The sequence below is a fragment of the Rattus rattus genome, chromosome 9 (genome assembly GCF_011064425.1).
Source record: "Rattus rattus isolate New Zealand chromosome 9, Rrattus_CSIRO_v1, whole genome shotgun sequence".
NCBI classification, from domain to species: Eukaryota; Metazoa; Chordata; class Mammalia; order Rodentia; family Muridae; genus Rattus; species Rattus rattus.
The window spans coordinates 66,537,248-66,561,751 of NC_046162.1; the positions used below are offsets into that span (position 1 = coordinate 66,537,248).

At 51.9% G+C, this 24,504-nt stretch overlaps 1 long non-coding RNA gene across 1 annotated transcript in view; it reads left to right on the forward strand.

Annotated features, from left to right (window-relative positions):
• LOC116909589 overlaps positions 1 to 24,504 on the forward strand; it is a 33,361-nt gene that overhangs the window by 8,148 nt on the left and 709 nt on the right. Inside the window, exon 2 of the long non-coding RNA XR_004389083.1 lies at positions 23,856 to 23,988. This is a non-coding gene — a long non-coding RNA (uncharacterized LOC116909589). The remainder of the gene's footprint in view (positions 1 to 23,855; positions 23,989 to 24,504) is intronic.

Consider the following 24,504-nt stretch of genomic DNA (forward strand, 5'->3'; position numbering starts at 1 on the left):
TCCATTTAATCATTATTACCACTCCGGCTTTATTTAGCCAGTTAGCTGGGGCTGACCCGCCTTCTCAGTCAGTGGCGGCTTCCCTTTGCTGCCCTGGGCTGCCCTGACAGCCAGCTAGAGGTCAGCAGAAGTCGGATGCTGAAGGTCTTCGCTGGTCCAGAGATGCGTTTGTCTCTTAGACAGGAGGTCTGTGTCCGGGATCCACAGAGACCCAGCTGTGGCTATTAGAGCTGTCCCTTGGAGGACACAGTGCTAACTCTTCCCCGATCCCCCTGTCTGACGTGACAGTGGACTCATCCACTTAAATCTTACACACAGCTCAGGCCTATGCCTCTTTCTTGGTCCTTCAGTGTCTTCCTAGTTCAGGTCCCCAACGGTCCCTTCGGTGTTAGCTGTTTTGCACCCTGCCTCCCTGTCTGCCAGATCAACTTCTAGAGAAGCTAATCCTGGCGCGTTCCCCACTCAGAGCCCTTCTGAAGCTCCCACTGCTTGCTGAAGAGCAATCACAGCCGGGTGTGGTGGCCAAGGTGCCTCCTGCCTTCCTTAACCCCATCTCTCCAGCCTGTCTAGACCTTTCCCAAGCACCAGCCCAGCGAGCCCCTCAACCCTCCACACCCTGTCAGAGTCACACAGGTCTGGAATGCCCTCCCCCTGTTTTGTGCACTCCATTTTAGCTGCCCTTTAGCACAGTGGTGCCCACTTCTTCCAAGCGCGTGGCGTCGGCCCAGTTCCTGCCTCCGTCTGAAAACGCCTTCCTAAGCCGCCATACTGGGCACGGTGCCTGAAGACAGCCCAGGCTGCCTCTTACCCCTCGCTGAAGTGGGCAGTGTGCCCATGTGTCAAAGCACCCAGCACAGAGCCTGCCAAGCAGGAACAGACAGAGACATTCAGACAGACATTCAGTGCCTGGGAGTGGCAGCGACCGACCGGAAGCACTGGTCCTCAACCCTCTGCATCTATTCCAGCCTGGACTCCCTCTGGCTCTCCGAGTGTTTGTGAGACAGAGCCAAGCTGGGCTGGGTTGGAGAAATCTATTCTGTGGCCAGAGTGGAACCAATGCTCCCACGCGTGTGTGGACAGTGGTGGACACTCAGTTTCTGTTGCACATGGCCCAGAGGTCACCCAGTATGCACCAAGAGACTCCTGGGATCCACAGTAGCCTCTCCTTGGTGGCAATTTGAAGGTGTAGCCTGGGACAAATCTGTGTATCCAAGTGCTGGAGAGGGAGGGGAGAGGGAGAGAGGAGGAGGGGTGGGGAGGGAGAAGGAGAAGGAGGGGAGGGGAGCACCCCAGGCTCAGTGGGCACTGCTGCCTATTTGTATTGGGGAGTGCCCACTGTCTGCTCCCTGCTGAGGTTGCTAATAATCTTGAGAAAAGTGATGTGGAGATGCCCTTGCTGCCTCTGTCCGTTTGTCTGACTGTCCGTATGTCTGTGTCCAAGAACATGACTAAGTGTCAAGAAGTACAATGGAGGTGTGTGTGTGTGTGTGTGTGTCACAACCTGTCCTTGTCCAAGTGTCAGGCCTGGGAAACATCAGCAGCCACCCAAGGTTGCTAGCATACCAGAGCTTCGGTGAGCCATGGCCTCATCCCCATGAGGTTGGGAGCACTCTGCCTACTGGGGCACGAGTGGGCTTTTTCCGTGCTCCCGTGCAGCTCCTCCCACACAGGGCAGGCATCTTCACGGGGTGCAGCCTGGCCTGTAGAACGGGAAGTAAGTACCGTGTTAGCTGCCCATCTCCCAGCCGCCAGATGGGATAAAAGAAATGGATGAGGTTTAATCCCACTTTAAATTTTACTTAATAGATCCGAAGCACCAGTGTATTTTATTTCATTTATTTGTGCCTATGAGTGTTTTGCCTGCACATACGTCTGTGCATGCCACTCGTGCACAGTGACTGCAAAGTCCAGAAGAGGGCATCTGATCTGCTGGCACTGGAGTTACTGATCATTGTGAGCCTCCATGCGGGTGTCGGGAACCAAACCCTGGTCTTCTGGAAGTGCTCTTAACTGCCGAGCCGTCTCTCCAGTCCCCAGCACATCACTCTTTTGTCAGGCAGGTAGCATGAGAGTTTCCAGTCAGATGACTTTTCTGGTTTGCTTTTGAAATTGGTGTGTACAGGAAGATGAGTTTTGACCCCCCTCTCCCCGGCCACCATCTCGAGGCCTCAGGAGTTCTGACTGGCACGCTACCTCTTCTCTAGGGCTGGGCAGGTGTAGACTGGGTGACATTGGGCAGCGCCCTGGTGGGTGCTCAGATTCTGAACTCGATAGTTCGACATTCTTTCAGTTAAGCTCGGAGAGGCAGGTAAACTGCGAGGCAGGAGCAGGTGGGCCCAGTGCCAGTCAACTCCTCTGAAAAGCAACTACGGGGTGACCAGGTGAGGCACTGGCCGGTCTCTGTGTCACAGATGCAGTTGGTCAATGCTAAATTATGCAGGCTCAGCACAGGCATCGGGGACATATTATTCATCAGTGCTGGGGACACGAAGAAACCTTAGAATGAGGAGCCTCTGGCCAAGGACGCTGAGAAGGCAGCTCCTTACCTGAACTCCTGGGGAGCAGGCTAGGACTCTAGGATGCTGGCTTACCAGGATTCAGGGATACGGCCATACAAGAATGCGGGGTGCAGGGATACTGAGATGCTGGGATACCAGGGCACAAGGGCTCTGGGGGTAGAGGGGCCTCAGATGCAGGGATGCTGGGATGTAGGGATGCTGTGATCGAGAGGGATGGGGATGCTGGATTCAGGGATGCCAGGATGTCAGGATATGTGGGTGTTGCTATGCTAGAATTCTGGGGATGTTGGGCTGTAGAGTCATCAAGATGCTGGAATTTGGGGGCTGCCAGGATGACAGGAGACCATGGGACCTGAAGATCGTAACAGGGTGAGACTTGAGCCACAGAAGCAGGCACTCACATTCATGGTGATTCATGGCTGGTCCCCTGGTGTGAAAACCATCCTAATAGTGGCGATTTTGTCACAGACAGCGTTCCACATACTGTAAAGGTCATACATGATAAGACCATCACCCAACATCGCCTGGGCAAACACGCTTAACCTTGTAGCACACGTTCCCGGGCAGATCCGTGTGTGCCCCCCTCATTTCAGAGGCCCTGGTGGCAAGGATTCTCTGCCAATAGAAATGAAAGTCAGCAGTGATGGCGCCATGCTGGGGTTCCAGACAATGCACTGAATCGGCTGCTGGCCTCATGCTGTGCCAGGGGCAGAGGGCGTGAGGCGGGCGCCACAGCCTGCACAGAGCTGCTGTGCAAGAGACTTCTGTGAATGTTGGTGGGGGCTGGCCAGCTTTGATTCCCTTCACAAGGCTGCAGAGGGGCCTCCCCCATCAGGATGAGCCTAAGGGAGGGAGAGACCTATCTCAAGATGTGGCTGCCTGGGCTAGACGTAGGTCTGTGTACACTATGGCCTTCAAGAGAACTTAGAGGCACCATCTGCTTGCCTGGTGCTGGGTGTGACCTTGGAAATCCCCAAGACCAATGGCTGGATAACTGTTAGAGCAGGTTATGGAATGCGTTGGAGTCTGCAGGAGACATCTGCAGAACAGGTCGGCCCTCAGTCTTGGTAATTCACTGTTTCATCTGCTGCCCCTGGGGTCACTGGAGAAAGGCCTTGTGGTCATCGATGCCTGGGGGCAGATACATGGGCCTTCCCCTGCAGTACGTGCCCCTGGGCTGTGGGAGTGGGCAGAATAGCATCTCACCCACTCCTCCTCCGCTCCCACTGTTCTCTACCACATACACACACACACACACACACACACACACACACACACCCATACACATTCACACACCACATACACATATCACATGTTCACATAGCACACGCCCATCACATATATACATTCACACACACACGCACACACACACACACACACACACCACCCATACACATATTCACACACCACATACACATATCACATGTTCACATAGCACACGCCCACCACATATATACATTCACACACACACACACATACACACACACACACACCCACCCATACACATATTCACACACCACATACACATATCACATGTCCACATAGCACACGCCCACCACATATATACATTCACACACACACACACACACACACACCCACACACACCCACCACACACACACACAACACACACACACACCCACACACACACACACACACACACACCCACCCATACACATATTCACACCACATACACATATCACATGTCCACATAGCACACGCCCACCACATATATACATTCACACACACACACACACACTCCATTGGTGCCAGGCCCTTCACCTTGCCTCCCAGCATATGAGTTTCTAATTATTCATGTCATGACCATTGTCCAAAGCCCCATCAAATAACACATCCATGTTTTCAATCCCAACAAAGAACTCTGACCTCTGGACCCACAGGGAAAAACCCTGCTTGCTCTTATAAATGTCAATAGCATAAAGGACGTGCGGTGGCCAGGTGTGGTGCTTGACATCTGCAATCCAAGAATTCAGCAAGACGACTGTGAGTAGGAGGCCACATAAGGAGATACAGACAGACAGACAGACAGACAGACAGACAGAAACAGGGGCCACAAACTTACAAATAAGTATAAAATATAAAATTACCTTTTTGTAATTTATAATTAATATAATGTATATATTGTTTATAATGTACACACATATGTACATTAACACTTGTAATTACCAATTGATTCAGAAAACTGACTTGATTATTGGGGAACTCCTGGCTCTGTGGCCGTGGTTACGCTGGACCTTTTTTTTTCTTTTTTTTCTTTTTTTCCGGAGCTGGGGACCAAACCCAGGGCCTTGCGCTTGCTAGGCAAGCACTCTACCTCTGAGCTAAATCCCCAACCCCTACGCTGGACCTTATTATAACTATTTTGTGACAGTCACCAAAAGGGCATCATTCCGCTCTGCTAACTTGTCTCAAGTCTAGACCATCAACAGAACTAGGTAAACAAGGCCGGGATTGGTATTTGCTTTCCTTCCAAATTTGCAACGTGGTTCTGCCAGAGCTTGAAAGAGATACATAGTAGCCACTCTTACGATTAAATAATATTCCACCTGAAATAATATTTCCACCCCTCTGTTGCAAGAAATGTAAATGACCACAGGGACACAGTAACAAAATGAAGTCAAATAATTAAAGAGGGTTTTGAGCTTATATTACCAGTCTCAAATAAAATTAACTGAATTATAATTTGATATAAATTAATTTTTTATGTAGCTCTCTTAGACAGCAGCTCACAAAGTTTCTGAACATTTTATAATCAGATACTGAAAGTAGGTAGGCCCCACTTTCATCAGTCCCAGTCATCCCCACTTCACTCTTCTTGCTTCCCCAACTTCTCCCCATTCCTCCTCCTCTCCCCCTTAGCTCTCTCTTTCTCTTGATTCCAGACTGGCCTACCAGACACCATGCAGCCCGGACTGGCCTCAAACTCGACTTAGTCCTCAGGCTCTGCCTCCCAAGTGCTGGGATGGATGGCAGCACACCTTCTCCTCCTGCCTATGTCCACCCGCTGTGTCAAGTTCTTAAGTGCAGCTCTGTCTTTACTTGTTCACAAAGCCTGCCCCAGAGAGAGGGGAGTCTGTCCGTCTGAGTGAACAGGTTCTGACACCAATGTCATATGTCCCCGGTCATAGCCAACAATATTTTATAAGAGAGTTTGTCTCGTTTTCCTTTCATGTCTTGCCTTGCCATGGGCCAACAATAAACACAAGATTTCTGGGCAGCTGGTTTGTCTCTGTACCAAGCCTAGGACCTGGCATACAGGCTCCTCTGACCCCAGTGCTGTCCCCTTTGCTGATGGGCAAACCCTAGGTGTGGCATCTGCCGTCAGGCATGACATTGGCTTGTGTCACTGTCTGCGAAGCTTTCTCTTTTTATCATTTTGAGACAGAGTCTCATGTAGTCCAGGTTGGACACAAACAATGTAGTCAAATATGACTGAGCTCTTTTTTTTTTTTTTTTTTTTTCCGGAGCTAGGGACCGAACCCAGGGCCTTGCGCTTGCTTGGCAAGCGCTCTACCACTGAGCTAAATCCCCAACCCCGATGACTGAGCTCTTTAAAAATTTACTTATTTACTTTTATCCTTGTAGATTCACTTGTGTTCATGAGTGCTTGCCCGAATGTAGGCATGTGTACCGGGGCATGCTTGGGGGTCAGAAGAAGGCACTTGACTCTGTAGAACTAGAATTACAAGACGGCTGTGAGGCACTGTGTGGGTGCCAGGAATCAAAGCTGGGCCCTCTGCAAGAGCAACAAATGCTCCCAACCGCTGAGCTGTCTCTCCAGCCTGGGCCTTGCCCTCTTGATCCTTGGGCCTCTACCTCCTAATAGCTGGGATTGTAGAGGTAGGCACAACAGTTGCTAGGAGCTGGCCAGCCTCTTGCAGATACTCAGGCAGGTCATGCCAGATCGCACCTCTCTCCTAATGACCTAATTCTGGCTTCTCTAAGTGGACTCCCACGTGCTGGAGTGTGGCCATGGTGTGTTTGGGGGTGGGCAAATTTGGATGCTGTGGTAAGAGTTCTTGCTAATTACCAGGAAGCACCAGCCAGAGGTACTTTCTCCTCCTTGCGGGTCTCTGTTGTGCCAATTAGACTTTGTAAGCCGTTGCTTTTTAAACCTGGAGCAGTTAGAGAAACACCTGGCTGTGCTTACCTGGGAGGATGTCCCAGAAGCTCCCCACTATTTTAATGAGGTTCTGCCTGTTGAAGCTACTCATATCTGGGGGCTCACTTGCAGTGGGAGCTGACGTATGTGTGTGTTTGTGCGCTGCTGCCCTGAGCCATCCGCAGGGCACTCACGAGAGTTTCAAGGCCACATCCATGTGAATTACGGTCATTCTCCAATCCATTCATGGATAGGCAAGTATGACTAGAGAGGGGGCGAAATGAGCTCCTTGAGTTTGTTCTACATCTCAAGACTGTACCTCAATATTCATTAAGCACACAACATCCCCTTTCCGCATTAGAAGACAGAAAAAGAAGTTTCTAGAGCCCCAAGAAAGGCACTGATGGCCAGGAGAGACTTGACTCTCAGTTCCTGCTCTTCCTCCACAGAACCACAGCTGCAGCCTTTGTGTGATATGGGGGTGCTGAGCTGAAATACAGCACTCAGAAAGGCTGAGTTCAAGGCCGGCTTGACCTACTACATAGTGAGATCCAGGCCAGCCAGTGCTGGATGACCTGGTCTCCCACAAAAACACAGACAAATGAGAAACTAACGAAATCTAGTTTCACAGTCTCAGCAGTCCTTAGCTCACTGGGGTGTGACGGGGGCTGTGTGACAGAAGGGTGCATCTTAACAGGTGGGAGCAGGAGGGAAGGGCTCTGCTGGGAGGAGGAACAGGCCAGAAAGCAGGGGGCACTTTTTCAGATATTTAAAAAGCCACAGACTGCTTGGCCCCTGAGGTGAACACTCACAACAGGGCACCTTTGGCTGACGAAGGGTGTTCCAGGGCTGGAGAGAAGTCTCACTCCTGTCCAGCCTGGGTACCCAAATTCTTCCCCACCCTACCCAGCACAAAGGCCTAGGTGGAGGGAAGTACTAGGAAGCTTCCAGGCTCTGAGAACCTTCTAGAAGCTCTGGCTGTCGGGGTTGGGGATTTGGCTCAGTGGTAGAGTGCTTGCCTAGGAAGCGCAAGGCCTGGGTTGGTCCCCAGCTCCGAAAAAAAATTAAAAAAAAAAAAAGCTCTGGCTGTCAACTTTGGCTGATTTTCTCATTTCCTCTCCGACAGGCTTTTGGGATGCTAACATGATTAAGTTTTTCACACAATTTATTAGCAACATGTTGGAGGGCCAGTAGCGTATCACAGTGTCTTAGTAATCCAATTAGCAAAATGTGTTTATTTAATGGAAATATTAGCCACGTGCCTTCTCACACCAAGCCCTGCTCAAGCTGCCTCTGCTCATAAAGAGTACGTCCTGTGAGAAGAGATTCCACACACCCTGGAAGCTACAGAGTGGGCACGAGTTAGCACACGTGACCAAGTGACCTAGAGAAGCAGGAAAAGGGGGGAAAGGTAGGCAGTAATGTCTGGTTCAGACTCTGCTAAGTCAGACTACAGACTGAGGTATTCTGGTGGGAAGAGGAAAGACCAGTTTCTAGATTATCTATGAGATAAGGACAGTCACCCCATGAGAGACCCTTCCTCAAATCCCAAAATGAATGGTTTCCAAGTAACGGAGTGAGGTTACCCTTCCTTCTCCATGAGTACACTGCACATACACACATGCCCCTGTTCACACATGAGCATGCAGACAGACAGAAAGATGGACAGAGGGACAGAGGGGTGGACAGACAGGGCCACAGGGCCACTCTCCTCAAATGATAACTTACCTCTAAACCTGCAGCCCCATTGACACCTGCCCTGTGGGGGCCCCCGCCCTGGATCATGCAGTCTCTGTCCTAACACCTCCAAGGTGCCTGGGGTGTGCCTGGCAGCAAGGCAGTGCTGACAGGATGGCCCCATGAGGGAGCCCAGGTGTCTGTTGAAGCTCTCCCGGATCCTGTCAACAAGCAACCCTGTGTCTTTGCTCTGTGCTTGCAGACTGGGGGCCTTCAGCCTCCAACAGCCCTGGGAAGCCACTGTCTGCAGAAAGGGGTTGAGTCACCCCTGAAGACCACCAGGTGGCCCAAGGCCCCAGGGTTTTCTGCCACCAGGCTCCCTTACTAATGAGAGCCCCAACCCCACTGCTCCTCTCTCTAGGGATGTGCCCTGGTTAGTTTTAGCTTGAGTCACTGGGAAGAGGGAACTTCACTGGGAAAATGCCCCCACTAGATTGGCCTGTGGGGCATTTTCTTATTTGATGACTAGTGTAGGAGGACCCTTCTCACTGTGGACAGGGTCAGACTTGGGGTAGGGGTGACTGGTACTTTAAGAAAGCAGCTGTGAGGAGCATCCCATGGGGTCTTAACTTCAGCTTCTGCTTCTACATTCCTGCCCTGATATCCCTCAGGAATGAACCATGTTCAAGGAGCATAAGTGAAATACAGAAACCATTTCCTCCCCAAGTTGCTGTCGGTCATGGTGTTTACCATAGCAATAGAAACCCAAGACAGAAGAAGGGGGTATGCACACACTCCTGTTTGCTGGCTGTTCTTTAGGGTGGATATCTAAAGGAGCCCCTCAGAGACAGTGAAATGACCCTAAGTACTAGCATGGATTAGGGGTATCTTAGTATCTTAGTAGCTTAGTGTTGCCCTGGGCTCCTCTCTAACCTTGAGGTGCATGCATGGTCCTATCTCTCCAAACACTACCTAACCACCAACCCAGGCTCCTAGAATCTCAGCAGAATTCCCAGCAGGCTCCTCACGGATCTCTGTCTTGTGTGACTGAGACATCTCCACCGTGCACCGCCTACTGCACCCCACTGAAGACTAACAGCTGCGAAGTCGGGCCTTGCACGCTAATGACGGGTGTGTGAAGGCTGCCTGCCTGCCTGTGGGCTCCACTGACATCACACCCACTCCCGCCTGTGAACAGCACTCCCTGAGGCGACTGAAATCCTAATCGGTTCCTTTAACTGCCTCCTGCATCCATTCTGACACCCATTGCTTTCTTCTTCCTCTCCACAGCTAGGCTTGCCCTCCAACTCCGTCTTTGTTATTGATTCTGACTGAAAGGAGAAAGCTGGACTTGCTCTCACTCCTGTACGGGCACCACCACGAGGGAAGGAAGCAGAGAGCAGGGCTAGGCAGGGCTGGAGCACCGAGAGCTGTGGAGGTGGGCAGAGGTGGGTGGGGAATCATGTCTCCAGACCCGTGGGGGAGCAGAGAAAGGAGCCAAGATGCTGGTCTCTGTCATGATCCCAGAGATTCAGCTTAGGTCATAAACAGATCTGGACTTAAACATACAGAGGGTCTGTCCCTGCCCTCCGTCTCGGGGCATGGAACACACACCCACATGACTGGGGTTTGCAGGGTCAAACCCAGCAGGGTCACCGTGAGCAAAGGGCTGGGTTCTCTTGAGTCCTTTCCTCAAGAAAAGAGAAAGGTGGAGAGGAGGGAAGCAGAAATGAGAAGGAGAGGCACTGTCTGCTTGGACAAAGGCTTCTTTTCTTTTTCTTTTTTTTCTTTCTTTCTTTCTTTTTTTTTTCTTTTTTTCGGAGCTGGGGACTGAACCCAGGGCCTTGCGCTTGCTAGGCAAGCGCTCTACCACTGAGCTAAATCCCCAACCCTTTCTTTTTTTTCCAGTGGTCTTTTCTTTGCTCCACCTGTCACCAAGCTAGGACCACGCCCCCCGCAGATTAAAACTTGGTAACGTTGATGCTTTTTCTACTTCCAAGTCCTCACCAGACCAGCCTGTCTGAAGGCCACTCATTGTCTCAGCGCTATCTAAGTCTAGAAGGGAAAGTTATCCTCAAGGTTGACGCCTGGGGACCCCAGACTGACAGGCGAAGATCCCAAAGACTTGAACAGCAGGCCTTCAGTCCTGCATGAAACCAAGGCCACCGAAGCCCTCCCCAGGCATGACAGTCATATTGCTGGTTTGAGGAGGTACCCCCGTCCGTACTGGCATGGCTGGGGGTACTGGGGACGTGTGAGGGAAGGGACCACATAGAGATCAGGAAAGTGGGGTTCAGAGATTCCAGATCACTCCTCCTTACTGGTCATCTAATGGGTGTGATAGGGTCCTCTCTCTAGGGACATCTTGGACTCCAAGAAGCTACAGCACCAAGGCGGTGTGGCTCCCATGGTATGGACCGCTCTCAGTACATACGTGACTGGAGACCATTAACTAAAATGTCTCCCTCATGCCCCCCATCAGGTCAACCCTTTAGACCCCAACCAACACATCCCACCTAGGGAGTTAGAAAGTTCACTAGCGGAGGCTCCAGGAGCCGGCAGGTAAAAGCAGCCCCCAATCCTCCCAGTTCCAGCCTGTTTAAGCCTGTTCCAGCCTGTTTCAACCCAGGCTCTGTCCCAGGTGACTCTCCTCTTCTCTTTTCTGAGACAGAGTCTCATGTAGCCCAGGTTAGCTCTGATTTATGATATAGTTGAGGATGACCGTGAATTTCTGATCCTTCTGCCTTTATCTCCCAAGGGCCTGGATTACAGGTGTGTACCACCATGCACAGTTTCCCCTTCACTGGGGATGAGACCCAGTAGTCCATGCATGAGGCAAGCACTCTGCTGACTGTGCTCCCAGCTCCTGGGTGTGATTCTGAGTGACAATAGGGCATCTCTTAGATTATTCTGCAGGCCGGAGGCATGGGCGTCCTCCTCCCTCTTTCTTCTCTTCCTGTTTTCTTTGCAGCACCGGGTAGGGGTGTGTGTGTGTAAAAGCCAGGGCTCTCCCACCAAGCCATTCTCCAGCCTTTTGGCTTCCTTGCTGGCTTTCAGACCTTCCACTTGCTGGAACCTGGCTGACTCCCAGGCTGAGCCTCCCACATCCATGATGTCACAGATCCACAAGACAGGCAGAGTCCTGGTCTTCTTCCCTCCCAGAGACCATGCTCAGTGTCCTAGTATACCTGTGGCTAGAACAAGCATCCTGAACCTGTGTCTTGGGGGGCTGTGTGTTACCCCCGTTCTCTGTTCCTGACTGCTCTGGGGAGTTCTGACTGAGATATACATCTTAAAGATGTCCTGGGAGAAGACAGTCGAGAAGTGAGATATGCCTCAGACCCTCTCAGGCACCGCTGAAGCTGACAGAGGGCAGGACAATTAGAGCATGCCCCTTCAGGGTTCTCAGTCCACCGCCCTGCCTACTGAGCGGGGGACTCCGATGGGCCAGGCTAGGGAAGAACCCTGCGATGGCCACTTGTCTTGTGGAGCTGGTAGCTGCAGGGGAGTGAGGCCACCATCCCCTTCACACAGTAGGCCTTGGCCCTCTACACCTGACGGTCAAACTGTCTTTCTTGATTTCATCCTCTGTGGGTCCTGCTGTGGGATATCTTCGAGCTGGATTTGGAGTGATTCTCAGCGGGACAGCCTTGCCTCCAAGGCAGTTTGGATGGCAACCCAGGGCAGGACTGGCAACCCAGGGCACGGAACAGTGACTCCTTCCTCAGGATCTGCCAGTATCAAAACTGGCAAATCCCGGTGTCTGCTCAGCCAGGGCTTTGGGGAGAGAGGGTGGAGGAGGGGCAGCTTCCGGTCCCTCCACAGCTGTTGCTGGGCAAAAATCTGCTCCCACCTCTGCTATTGGTTGGCCTTCCTCTGCCTGGCAGAGTGGGAGCCTTGCCAGCCCCTCGGGAACCATCACCCGGCCTGCCCAGTGCAGGCAGCCCCCGAGGCAGAGAGCTACCCTCACCAGCCTGCACAGGGTCAGAGCAGAGAGGGAAGCTACCGTAGCAGTTCCTGTGTCATCTCCTGCTCCCGCTCACTTCTTCCTGTTGTCGTAGCTCACTCTCCTCCACCCAGGCCTCACTGTTCCCCAGTGTCTGTCTCACTGCACCAGAGCGCTTCCTCTGGCCTGTCTCCCAGACGGCCATGTACAGTGGCTGCTGCTCTAGCATTTGTCTCGGACTGGGCTGGAGCTGAGGGCTGTCAGCTCCCAAGGGCACACCTGCCTACTACGGTCACAGCTTCATGTTCCTGTGGTGCAGAGCTTGGCACACCCTGCTATACACAGCATTTGGCACTGTAGTTGGCAATGCTCAGTACCCAATACCGCTCCCGAACACTTAGTACTCAGCAAAGAACTTAGCATGGGACAGGTGCCTGGGCACTTACAAAGTGCCTTTGCAAACCTCTGCCACCTGTCCCCATGGCCTATGAGCTCTTCATTGCACTAACAGACATGGATGAGGCCCAGCAAGCGAGGGCTTTGTCTGAATTCCCAGCATGAACCAGTATTATCAAGGCAGTACCCAACCCAGAGTCCACAGTTTCTCTCTCTCTGTCTCTGTCTCTGTCTCTGTCTCTGTCTCTCTCTCTGTCTCTGTCTCTCTCTCTCTCTCACTCTCTCTCTCTCTCTCTCTCTCTCTCTCTCTCTCTCCCTCTCTCCCTCTCTCTCTGGGGTTTTCCAGCATTCCATCTACTGACCAAGTCCCCAACGGTCATTTCAGTTCCCCAAGGGAGAAACCTTGAGAAGCAGAAGCCAGCTCTTGTTTTTCCAGAGAAAACGGTCTCATCATAGATGCGTTAGTGCCTAGGGGATGCTGGGAAAATCCCCGAGAAGCCAGGCCCCTCCCTGTAACTGTTCTAAAAGGAGCACCATCTACCCCGGGAGCACTCCCCAGGAATAATCGCTAAAGGGCCTAATTTTGGAGATAACCACCATTATGAACGTCTCATTACTTTAATTAAAGTCTCATCCATCACTGGCGTGTGGTTCCTGGAAGCAAGGGGGCTAACCGGGCAGCCGGCAGCACCAGAGAGAGGCAGTCATGCACACCCGCTCTTAGCAGATGGGCGGACAGCCAAGCCACCCACCAACGCCCAAGTCCTCCTGTGCCCCTCCCCCATACCTGTGTCCTTCCCCACCCCTACGCTACCCATGCTGCCTAAATGTGCTGTTGCCACTGGTGAGAAAGACAGAGATGCTAGATGCTAAAATGGTTGCCGAACGCAGTGCCAGGGCACACAGGAGGCAGGCGATGATGGACAGCCGTGTGTCTGCAGGGGCAGGGGAACTGGTTCAGACCAGATCTGCCTTTCTGTGTTGGGATATCAGGTTGCATCTGAGCAGTGGGAGTCAGGATTGAATCAGCCTGAACAGGAGGCCTTACCTTTATTGGGGTCTCACCCAGTCACACCCGGAATAGCATTTATCAATTAGGCCCAATAAGAGGTTAACACAACTCAAAAATATGAAGCAAGCGTATACTGATGTACCATCAGAAGCCATGTGCTACGATCATTTCCTCTCCAAATACCTTGTCTTAGTCAGGGTTTCTATTCCTGCAAACACCATGACCAAGAAGCAAGTTGGGGAGGAAAGGGTTTATTCAACTCACACTTCCACATTGATGTTCATCACCAAAGGACGTCAGGACTGGAACTCAAGCAGGTCAGGAAGCAGGAGCTAATGCAGAGGCCATGGAGGGATGTTACTTACTGGCTTGCTTCCCCTGGCTTGCTCAGCTTGCTCTCTTATAGAACCCAGGACCACCAGCCCAGGGATGGCACCACCCACAATGGGCTGGGTCCTCCCCCTTGATCACTAATTGAGAAAATGCCTTACAGCTGGGTCTCATGGAGGCATTTCCTCAAGGGAGGCTCCTTTCTCTGTGATAACTCCAGCTTGTGTCAAGTTGACACACAAAACCAGCCAGTACATGCCTTTATTTTATTTCACTCTTTTGAACAGGTATCAAGGTGGTTTTGCCTGGACACAAAATCACTAGTAACTGAGAATGTCCTTGAGTTTGTGCCCAGGTTGCCTTCATCTCCCTCCCTGATGTAGAGCTGACAGACACGTACTCCAACACCTGGTTTTATACACTCCTGCTGTCCCGGGCCACTCTCTGTGGCTGTGATAAAGATAGTGAGGGAAATTGTGGAGAGAGGCCTTATTTAGTTTACATGTCCAGTCACAGTCCATCAGTGAGGGAAGTCTGGGCAGGAGCTCAAGCCAGGGTCCGAAATGCAGGAACTGAAGCAGAGGCCATTGGGGAATGCTGTCTCACCCAGTTTGTTTCCTTACCCCCAGGACCACTATTCGGGGAGTGTCACTATCCCCTGGCAGCCATCAATCAAGAGAATGTACCCCAGGCTTGCCCACTGGTCAATCTCATGGAGGCAGCCTTGTGATGAGGAGACACCATGACCAAGACAACTCTTATACAGGACAGCATTTAATTAGGGCTGGCTTACAGTTCAGAGGTTCAGTTCATCATTGTCATGGCAGGATCTAGGCAGACACGGTGCTGGAGAGTTCTACATCATAGCAAGCAGCAACGAGAAAGAGACACACTGGGTCTAGCTTGAGCATCTGAACCCTCATAGCCCACCCCCAGTGACACATCCTTCAACAAGGCCACACCTACTCCAACAAGGCCACACCTCCTAATGGTACCACTTCCTATGAGCCTATGGGGGGGCATTTTCATTCAAATCACCACAGAGGCATTTTCTCAATTCAGGTTCCCTCTTTCAGATGACCTTAGCTATGACAAATTTAAAAAATATTAACAAGCATGGCTGGAGAACCAACACAGGGCCTCATGCACGTTAGCAACCACTGCACCATCTGAGCCAGGTCCCCAGCCCTGGAAACAGTTGTGTAGGAGTTTGAAGGAGAATGACCCCTCTAGGCTCTTAAATACTTGGTTCCCAGTTGGTGGAACTGTTTGGGAAGGATTAGGAGGTGTGTCCTAGTTGGAGGAGGTGTGTCACCAAGGGCTGGCTTTGAGGTGTCAAAAGCCCATGCCAGTCCTGGTTAGCTCTCTGCCTCATGCTTGTGGATCAGGCTGTGAGCTCTCAGCTACTGTTCCAGCATCCTGCCTGCCCGCCTGCTGCCATGTTCTCTACCATGATGGTCACGGACTCCAATCCTCTGCAACCGTATGCACCCAAGTTAAATGTTTTCTCTGATAAGCTGCCTTGATCATCATGTTTTATCACAACACTTAAAAGGTAACTAAGATAATACTGTCATCATACCTTCCTCTTGACCTCAAGTAATTGAGATCACTGACGTCAGAGGCTTGTGTGAAGGTCAGCCCTCCCCTAGCTCCACCACATGTTAAGTTTCCAATAGCCTGCGAGAACTATAGCGCTGCTTCATGGTTGTGATGATTTGTATACGCTTGGCCTGGGAGTGGCACTATTAAAAGGTGTGGTCTCGTTGGAGTGGGCGTGTCCTCATTGGAGTGGGCGTGTCCTCATTGGAGTGGGTGTGGCCTTGTTGTAGTGGGTGTGGCTTTGTAATAGGTGTGGCCTTGTTGGAGTAGGTGTGTCACTGTGGGTGTAGGCTTTAAGACCCTCAACCTAGCAGCCTGGAAGTCAGTATTCTGCTAGCAACCTTCAGTTGAGGATGTGGAACTCTCAGCTCCTCCTGCCCCATGCCTGCCTGGGCACTGCCATGCTCCCACCTTGATGATAATAGACTGAACCTCTGAACCTATAAGCCAGCCCTAACTAAATGTTGTCCCTTATTAGACTTGTCTTGGTCATGGTGTCTGTTCACAGCACCCTGACTAAGACACTGGTGCTGGACACTGAGAGTCTCAGAGGGAGGTTACCCATGCTCTGGACACGCGAGCTACTCCATTGACACAGGCAGATTTTGAACTCTATACATCTGTCTGACTCTAGAATCTTCTTCCCAGGCTCTGACGGAAGAAAGGCCATGGGACAGAATGAGAATGGGCCACAGGAGGGCCTTCAAGGCCAGGAAGAAGATGAGGATATGTGGCAGGGCTTGTGGAGAAGGTGGATTGATGAGATGGATGTATGCTGGGCCACATTGTGGACAACCAGGTACCAGGCTATGCAGCGGACCAGGAGGTCCTGGCAAGAGATGGCAAGGGAAGGCTGGGTGGTGGTGGCGCACACCTTTAATCCCTGCACTTGGGAGGCAGAGACAGATGGATCTCTGAGTTCGAGGCCAGCCAGGGCTGTCCTGCAACTGTCTCCCTGGCTCTAAAATCAAACAAACAAGCAAACAACAAACAAACAAAAGATGTCAAAGGAAGGGAAGATGGTGGGATTCCTCCCCTCTCTGAGAGGAGGTGGAGTCAGGCATGGCTGCTGGGCTGGACTCAGATGAGGCTGCCTGATACCTACCTATTGTGCCTGAAAGTCACTATGGAGGGACTCAAGGGTGCCTTGGGAAAGAGAACTGGGGTGAGGGCTGTCTCCAAGAAGAAGCCTCACTGGCCAGGAGGTGATCTGGGTCACGGGTGGGAGATCCCACTACGCTCAGATGTGGAGCCTGCCGTGCTACCTCAGCTTCAGAGACTAGCAGGAGTGGACCGCGCCTTCTACTGGGGCATCTCAGAACAGAGGAGCGGGACACGTGACTGAGTCCTCCATCTAGACTGCTGGGGTCTCCAGGTGGAATGACCCATAGACCTGGGGCTGGGCAAGGAACACAGATGCCAGTTGACGCCGCCTTACGATCAGCTCTTATAAAATGGATGGCTCACCTTTTCCCACCCTGGGAGAGTCCCTCTGCCCTCCATGTGTGCGCCAGTGCCCAGACACACAGCAGTTTTTTTTTTTTTAAAGATTTATTTATTTTATATATGCCCTCAGACACACCAGAAGAGGGCATCGGATCCCAGTTTTAGATGGTTGTGAGCTGTATTGCTTTCCTCAGGACCTATAAACAGGACCACAGCCATCTCTCCAGCCCCTATTGACACAGCAGTTTTAATTACCCATCACTCAGGACCACAGTTTGTGTCTTTTGCATTGCCAAGTATTATCCTATTGTGTGGACGGGCTAAGTCCTTGCCTTGTGTCATGCCACTCTCACTTAACCAGAGCACTCACCGGGCTTCGAACCACACAGCATCTTCGTTGTTTCTCTCATCGCTGTGACCAAATGCCCGACAAAAGTAACGTGAGGCGGAAAGGGCTTTTTCTGGTTCACAGTTCGAAGGGATACAGTCCGTCGTGGTGGGAACGGCATGGCAGCCATCATGAGGTGGCTGCTGGCAACATCTGCAGTCAGGGAACGGAGAGAGACGGAGACGGGAGCTCACGTCACCTCATTGGATGCGGCCCAGGGATGGTACTCGCTGAACCCCTGGCACTGTGGGCACAATCTGTGAGGTAGGAGGTCGGCCCGGGACTTGATTAATTCGCAATCTGTAACGCCATGATGCACCAGGTGGGTATCTGCCCTTGGCTCCTGCAGGCTGCCTTCTCAGCTTGAGGTGGCATCTCTGATGGAGACTCTTCCCCACAGGGGAGGACCATACCTGCCTCCATCACAATTTCCTTTCTCTTCAGTGGCCATGTGATGATGCTCAGTCCCGCTCCAGGGTCTGCCTTCATCCAGCCACTCCTGCCAATGCTGCCACCAAGGAAATGAGTCGGGGGGGGGTGAGCAAAGGCCCTCCCTTCCAGTCTGAGGCGGAAGAAAGACCCATTTAATCACACTGGTTAGTGATGGATCCTGTCAGTGAGATGAGGATGAGGTGGGAAGATTCTGATCCTGCTGCAGGCTAGCCTCAGGACAGTACTGGGCTAGCCTATGGTAGCTCTGGAGGCCGTGCCTGCAGAGACAAGAGGGCCAGAAGGAGTCTTTTGGGTCAACTGAAAATAATGTGTACTCTCTCCCTTGGGGTCCGCACCTGAGGCAAGATGTGCGTTCTGGACCCTTCGAACTTGCTGTAGACGAGAAGCAAGCTGGAGAGGCCGCTGTGGATCAGAAGAGCCCTGGGCGGGAAGAGCCGATGCCCTTCCCCCAGACTATGGGGCACCCTACATCTCACAGAGAAGTAGACAGCTGGGATCTCCAGCCACCAATAGAGCCCAGGGTCACGGTCACTTCTGCCTAGTGCGGGTGGAGTCTCCTCGGTCTCATCTACCTGTTGCCTAGGCACTGCACTCATCTTGTGGGTGGTGTCTCCTGCACTGACGTCTCCAGGCTCCCACTGAGTGTTGGAGAATGGGCGGCACTCACTCACTCACTGCTCACCACAGCGTCCGTGCCTCTGAACAAAGCACGGTTCTCAACTGAAGCGACCACTTTCTTCTGTCGACACAGTAGCGATGGGGTCCAAGAGACGCCTCAGCTAGTAGAGTTCCTGCCCCAAAAGTCTGAGGACCTAAGCTCTAGGACTGAGGCGAAAGCGAGCTGTTGTGGTATGGACTGGCACCCTCCCTCATCCTTAGCAAGATGGGAGACAGGAAGGCAGATGTTAGGTGCTGGCTGGCTGGCTGGCTGGCTGGCTGGCTGGCTGGCTGGCTGGTCTATTTGTTGGAGTTCCAGGTCAACAGGAGACCTTGTATCAAGCCAAAAGTAGAAAGAGTTAGAGGAACAATTGAGGTGCTCATTGGACCACGACACAGGTGTGGAGTGAGCACGCTTGTACTGGAACATGATCACACAGAACATTGCATGCATGTGTACATACATGCACACACACCAGTGTAGGGCCCAGGGCTCTGCCCAGCACTCTCAGCCCTGTCAGCTATGGCATGACATTTGGACTCCCTGACAGTCTTGTCTTAGCAGATGGCCTCTGGCCAGTCCCTCTTCAGGGACAAAGATTTCTAGTTTTTCTGGTAACCTTTCCTCTCAGGTTGTCTATTTCTTCAGGGTGCACCTCAGCCGATCACCACAGTGGAAAGTTGCAGGAGGGCTGGCTAGCCATCTTGCACTGATTCGAGGCCTCACAACGCTAGCTGGAAACCAGCCGCAGTGGGAATATTTATGCCATGGTGCCGGGCGGGCACTACAAAGCAGGGCTTTCCCCCCACCAGAGACCTGGTTGTTCAACCAGTCACACTGCGGGGTCCTGTAGTAGCCCCTTTTCAGTGACAGATGAATGCAGCTGCCTGGAGTATACCCAGGCGGTGCCACATATGGCTGTCGGCACAGTGGGTGTCTTTACATTGGCTCGAGATGACTCAACTGTTGGCTAGCACAAGAGCTCCCTTTAAAAATAAATACTCATAAACTGAGGAGAACAAGGGTCCCACACAGAGCCCGTGTGCCCCAGTCAGTGGATGGGCAGCGGCCCTAGGCAGTACAACGGGCGGTTATGGAATTTGATGCTCTTGAGTTTCTCAAATCTGGGTCCCTGGGCCACCCTTCCTGAAAGTTGGGGGCTCCCAGGGTTTCTGGTAGTGTGAGTCTGAGACAGAAGAAGGGCCAGAGTTCCCAGGCCGGTTTTCATTTTTAGTGAGAAAGAGGTTTTTGCATGCTGGGATGGCCCGGTTCATCCTGATCCTCTGCTCCCTTCAAAACACAGAACGTGCTCGAGAATCAAAAGCCCCGCTCTGGTGTCCCCGGGTGGGAAGAATGTGCACCTTACACTAAATATGCTTTCCTCTTTGATGGCTTGGAGAGACCTGAATTCATGCTGCGTCCCGTAAGCCCTAACATAACCCCGTATGGATGTCGTTGGTCGCCTCCCTGTGCCTTCCATCCTGAGTTCTGCAAATGTTCCCCAGGCTGACCGCTTACGTGAAGGCTGGTAGCATGATGGGCTAGGCTAATTGGTAACAAGCACATGTTGGCTGGGGAATGGATCCGGTTTGTTCCAGCACCCTTCAGGACTCCTGCGGCCAAACACTAGCAGCACATGCTTCAGTCCCAGTGGCATAGAGCTGAGCTGACTCTTCGTTGACCAGGATATACATTTGAACAAGGGCTAACCATGGCCAGAACAGTCCTCACTGGCTGCTGTCTGACCACACAATCTCCTGCCTATGCAAGAGCAAATAGGTGTAGATTCTAGCCCCACCCCACTCCCATCCACCCCCTCACCCCACCCCCGCACATAGGGCTCCTTTCTCTCACCTTCTGCCTCTGGAACCATGGGAGAGTGGAGCCCACAGCTGTTGGCTCTTGGCCACCTGGCTGGAATTAATTTAGGTGTCAACTTGACCAAGGCTGAGGGAAATAGGAATGGGGAAAGGAGAGAATGACAGCGGCCCTCACGGAGTAGACACGAGTGGGGTTTCTACTCTGGTTTCTGTTGCAATCAAACACTGACTCAAAGCAACTTGGGAAGGAACAGGTTTTCACTCTCACACTTGCAAGCGACAGTCCATCATCAGCGGGAGCCAAGGCAGGAACCTGGAGGCAGGAACTGAAGCAGAGGCCATGGAGGGGCGCTGCTTAACGGCTTGCTCCCCGTGACTTGCTCAGCCTGCTTTCTTGTATAACCCTGGACCACCTGCCCTGGATGGCACTGTGCACAGTGGACTTTGCCTTCTCCCACATCACACAGCAAGCAAGAAAATGCCCTTAGGCACCCTGCGGGCCAGTGTCATCTGAACAATTCTCCAGTTGAAGTCTACCTCTTCCCAGGTGACTCAGTTTGTGTGGAGGTGACAAACACTAACAAGCCCATGGGCATCCGTTTGTGGGTTACTTCTTAGCAGGCCTTTGTGCTCCAGCTAGACTACACAGTTAGCTTTCTGGGCTTTCGGCTGCTGGCAGAACATGGCTCCCATAATCCCATGGGCCGCCTGTCAGCTGCTTTGCTGCAGGGGCTTGTTTTGTCATGGCATTGGGGGGCTTGGTTCTTATCAATCCGGTGTTCAGTCCCAGTGAGACTGGTGAGTAGGAGACCACATGGCTGACAGGAAGAAGAGATCCAGAGACTGGAAGGGGCCAGCTACACCCAGCCACTCCCAGCAGCTTACTTCCTCCAGCCAGATCCCATGGGATCCTAACACTCTCCGAGCATCCCCGTCCCATGGCTCCACAAGCTAGGGTGGTACTTAGTGTACTAGTTAGGGTTCACTAGAGGAACAGAACTGATAGAATGAAGTGTGCACATTCGTGTACATGCATGTGTGGGTACTTGTGTTGAGTCCATGTGTATGCATGTTGTGTATGAGTGCTGTGTATGTATGTGGGTCTGAATTCATGTGCATGTGTATATATGCATGTATGTGTGCATGCACGTCTATGTGAGTGTGTGTTTGTATATGTGTGTGAGTGTGTGTGTGTGCACTTGTTTAAGCATGTGTGCACATGTGTGCATGCATGTGTGTGTATGTTCTATAGTGCTGTGTGTCTAAGTTATGCGAATGCATATATCATGTATGTGTGCATGACACATGTGTGTGTGATCCATGAGTGTGTGTGTGTATGTGTGAGTGTTGTGTGTGTATGTGTTTCTAAGTGCATGTGCATGCGTGTATATGTATATGCATATGTGTGCACATGCACACATGTACATGTGTGCATGCATAAATGTGTGTACATATTGTGTGATGTGTGTACATGTGCACACGCACACACGCGCAAACACACACACACACACACACACATATATACCTTGGGGGCCTTGAATGTGCAGAACCTGGAGAAGGATGTCATGGGATGTCCTGCTCTATCATTTGCTGCCTTAGTCTCTGTTTAAATGATTTGTTTTGCTTTTAGCTACATGTGTATGTGTGTGTGTGAAGGTGTGTGCATGTGTGTGAGGGTGTGTGTACATGTGAATGAAAGTGCTGAGACACTGGAGAAGTTGGCCTTGGGTCCCCTTCTTGGAGTTGTGAACCACCAGATGTGGGTACTGGTGACCAAACTCAGGTCCTCTGCAGGAGCAGCCAGGGCTCACTGAACTGTGCGCGGTCTCTCCAGCCCTGCCTCGTTCCCTTGAGACAGGATTTTCACTGAATCTGGAGCTAGGCTTGTGGTCAGCGCCTGGGAGCCATCCTCCTGTCTCTGCCCATCAGGTTAGAGTTACAGCCAGGCCCGGGTTTTTCCATGGATGCTGGGGATTCAAACTCAGGTCTCCAGGCTTGAGCAGCAAGTGCTCTAACCCTTATCTTGAACTCGGGATCAATTTGTCTGTACCCTCCAAGGCCTGGGGTTACGGCATGAGCCACACACGAGCCTGCCAGACACAGTTTTCAAGGCCTTTGGTGGCTAGAAAAGGCCCTAGCCCAGTTTCCCTCCACCCTTTAAACTGGAGGACTGCATAGCTTGGCCTCGTGCAATTAGGGCTCTGAAAGCTGGCATGTGTGAGGATTATGAATTCAGCCTGGTCCAGCTCTGGGTCAGCTGTGGAATCAGATGTGTGAGGAAGACAGAGACAGAGGGCCATGACACTAGCTCCTTTCCATGAAAGGCAAGAGAGGTCTTTCCAATTCATGACACCTGGGGCCATCTGGGCAACACATCCTCTGTGACCAGAAACGCAGTACACCCTCCAACCTCAGGGACCTCGTGGTCACCAGGAAAATGCTTCAATCTGGAGCTGGACCTGCTGGGGTAAAAGTGTGATTCTGGCATTCAGGAAGCTGAGGCAGGAGGACCGTGCACCCCAGGCTACCCTGGACAAAACCAAGAAACAGAAACATTGCATCAATCCAGACAGACAGGGGCTGAGTGGCTCACACGGGCTCAGGAGCTCACACAGCACTTGGCTTCTGCAGAGTACCAAGACAGATTTTACACCAAAGCTTATGACACCTGAAGGTTAGCATCCAAGCTTTGGAATTAAACAGCACAGCAGAGGGCTGCTGACCCCATCCGTGAGCTGGCTTCTGCAGGCAGTAGATAGTTGGCTCAAACCTTTGGGATCTAGGGCTGGGCTGGCTTGGGTTCTCTGCTCTCTCAGTCTCCTGAGACCCGCTTCTTCTGAGGGAATACGGCTATGGGGTAATTTGATTCTGCATTTTCTCGGGCAGCCTTTGATCGTCGCGCTTGCTGGGCACTCTTCCCTTGCTGGCTCTGAAGATGAGAGAATGATTGCAAAAGCTGGAGCCTGAGGAGAGATGCTCTCTCTGGGCTATTGTCAAATCAATTTCTGTGCTCTCTGTGCAAGGACAGAGCACTGTGGAGCAAGAGCGAGGTCCCCGAGTGTTTCCAGGCCTCCTTGAGCTGGAAGCGTCTCTGGTTGTTCCTCATTCCTCAGTAGGATGTGGAAGCCAGGAACCATGTAGCTTTCTTGAGTGGGTATTACCATTCGGCCACCTGTTCATCCATGAACCCATCCATGTTCTAATCCATCTGTTCATCCATCATCCATCTGTCCACTTATCCATCTATCCATCCACCCATCCATCTACTCATCCATCCATCCATCTCCACTCTACTCCATCCATCCACCATCCATCCGCCCACATTGACCACCCATTCATTCATTCATTCATCCACTTAACGATCAATTCATCCATCCATCTTCCACCCGATCCACGTACACATGCATACCACAAACATTTACAAACGTCAGGGCTGGGCTGGGTGCCAAGGTGATGATGCCAACTGCACAGTGTTCTCTCCTCACAGAAACTGCATGCTCACTCCCGTCATGATGATGCCACAGTTCGTCTACAGCAGGTGGGGCAGGACATGGAGGCTGAGTGTCCAACCCCTTGGGGATAGTAAGTGGTGACAGAGACTCCAAAGAACGCATGACCAGGTGAGGCGCCGAGGTCTATGAGCAGAAGAAAGGGTTTGCTGAAGGGAAGGGGAGGGAAGGAGAGGAGGAGGAGAACAGAGGATGGGGAGGAGTGAGGAGGGGAGGAGGAGTGGGGAGAGAGAAGATGAGTCTATGGAATGAGGACAGGGAGAAAGAGGAAGGGGGAGATGAAGGAGGGGGAGGAGGGAGAATAGGAGAGGAAAGAGGGAGGAGGGAGTGGGGGAGAGGAGGAGAAGACCCTGCCAACTCTGTGCAACAAAATAATTGACCACTTAGAGGGCCCCCTTTACGCCCCTCTGAGCCCAACATGGACATGGTTGGCACATTTGTCTGTGGCACAGAAAATGTCCTTGCAGGTGTCAGTTGGCAGTGGGAGGACCCACGTGTCAGCAGCAGCTGAATGAGGTCCCTGGGTGGGCTCTAACAGTTCTTTGTTTTTTAAAAAAACTTTTTTTAGATATATCTATTTTATGTGCACGAACGTTTTGCCTTTGGGTGTATATGGCCACCCTTTAC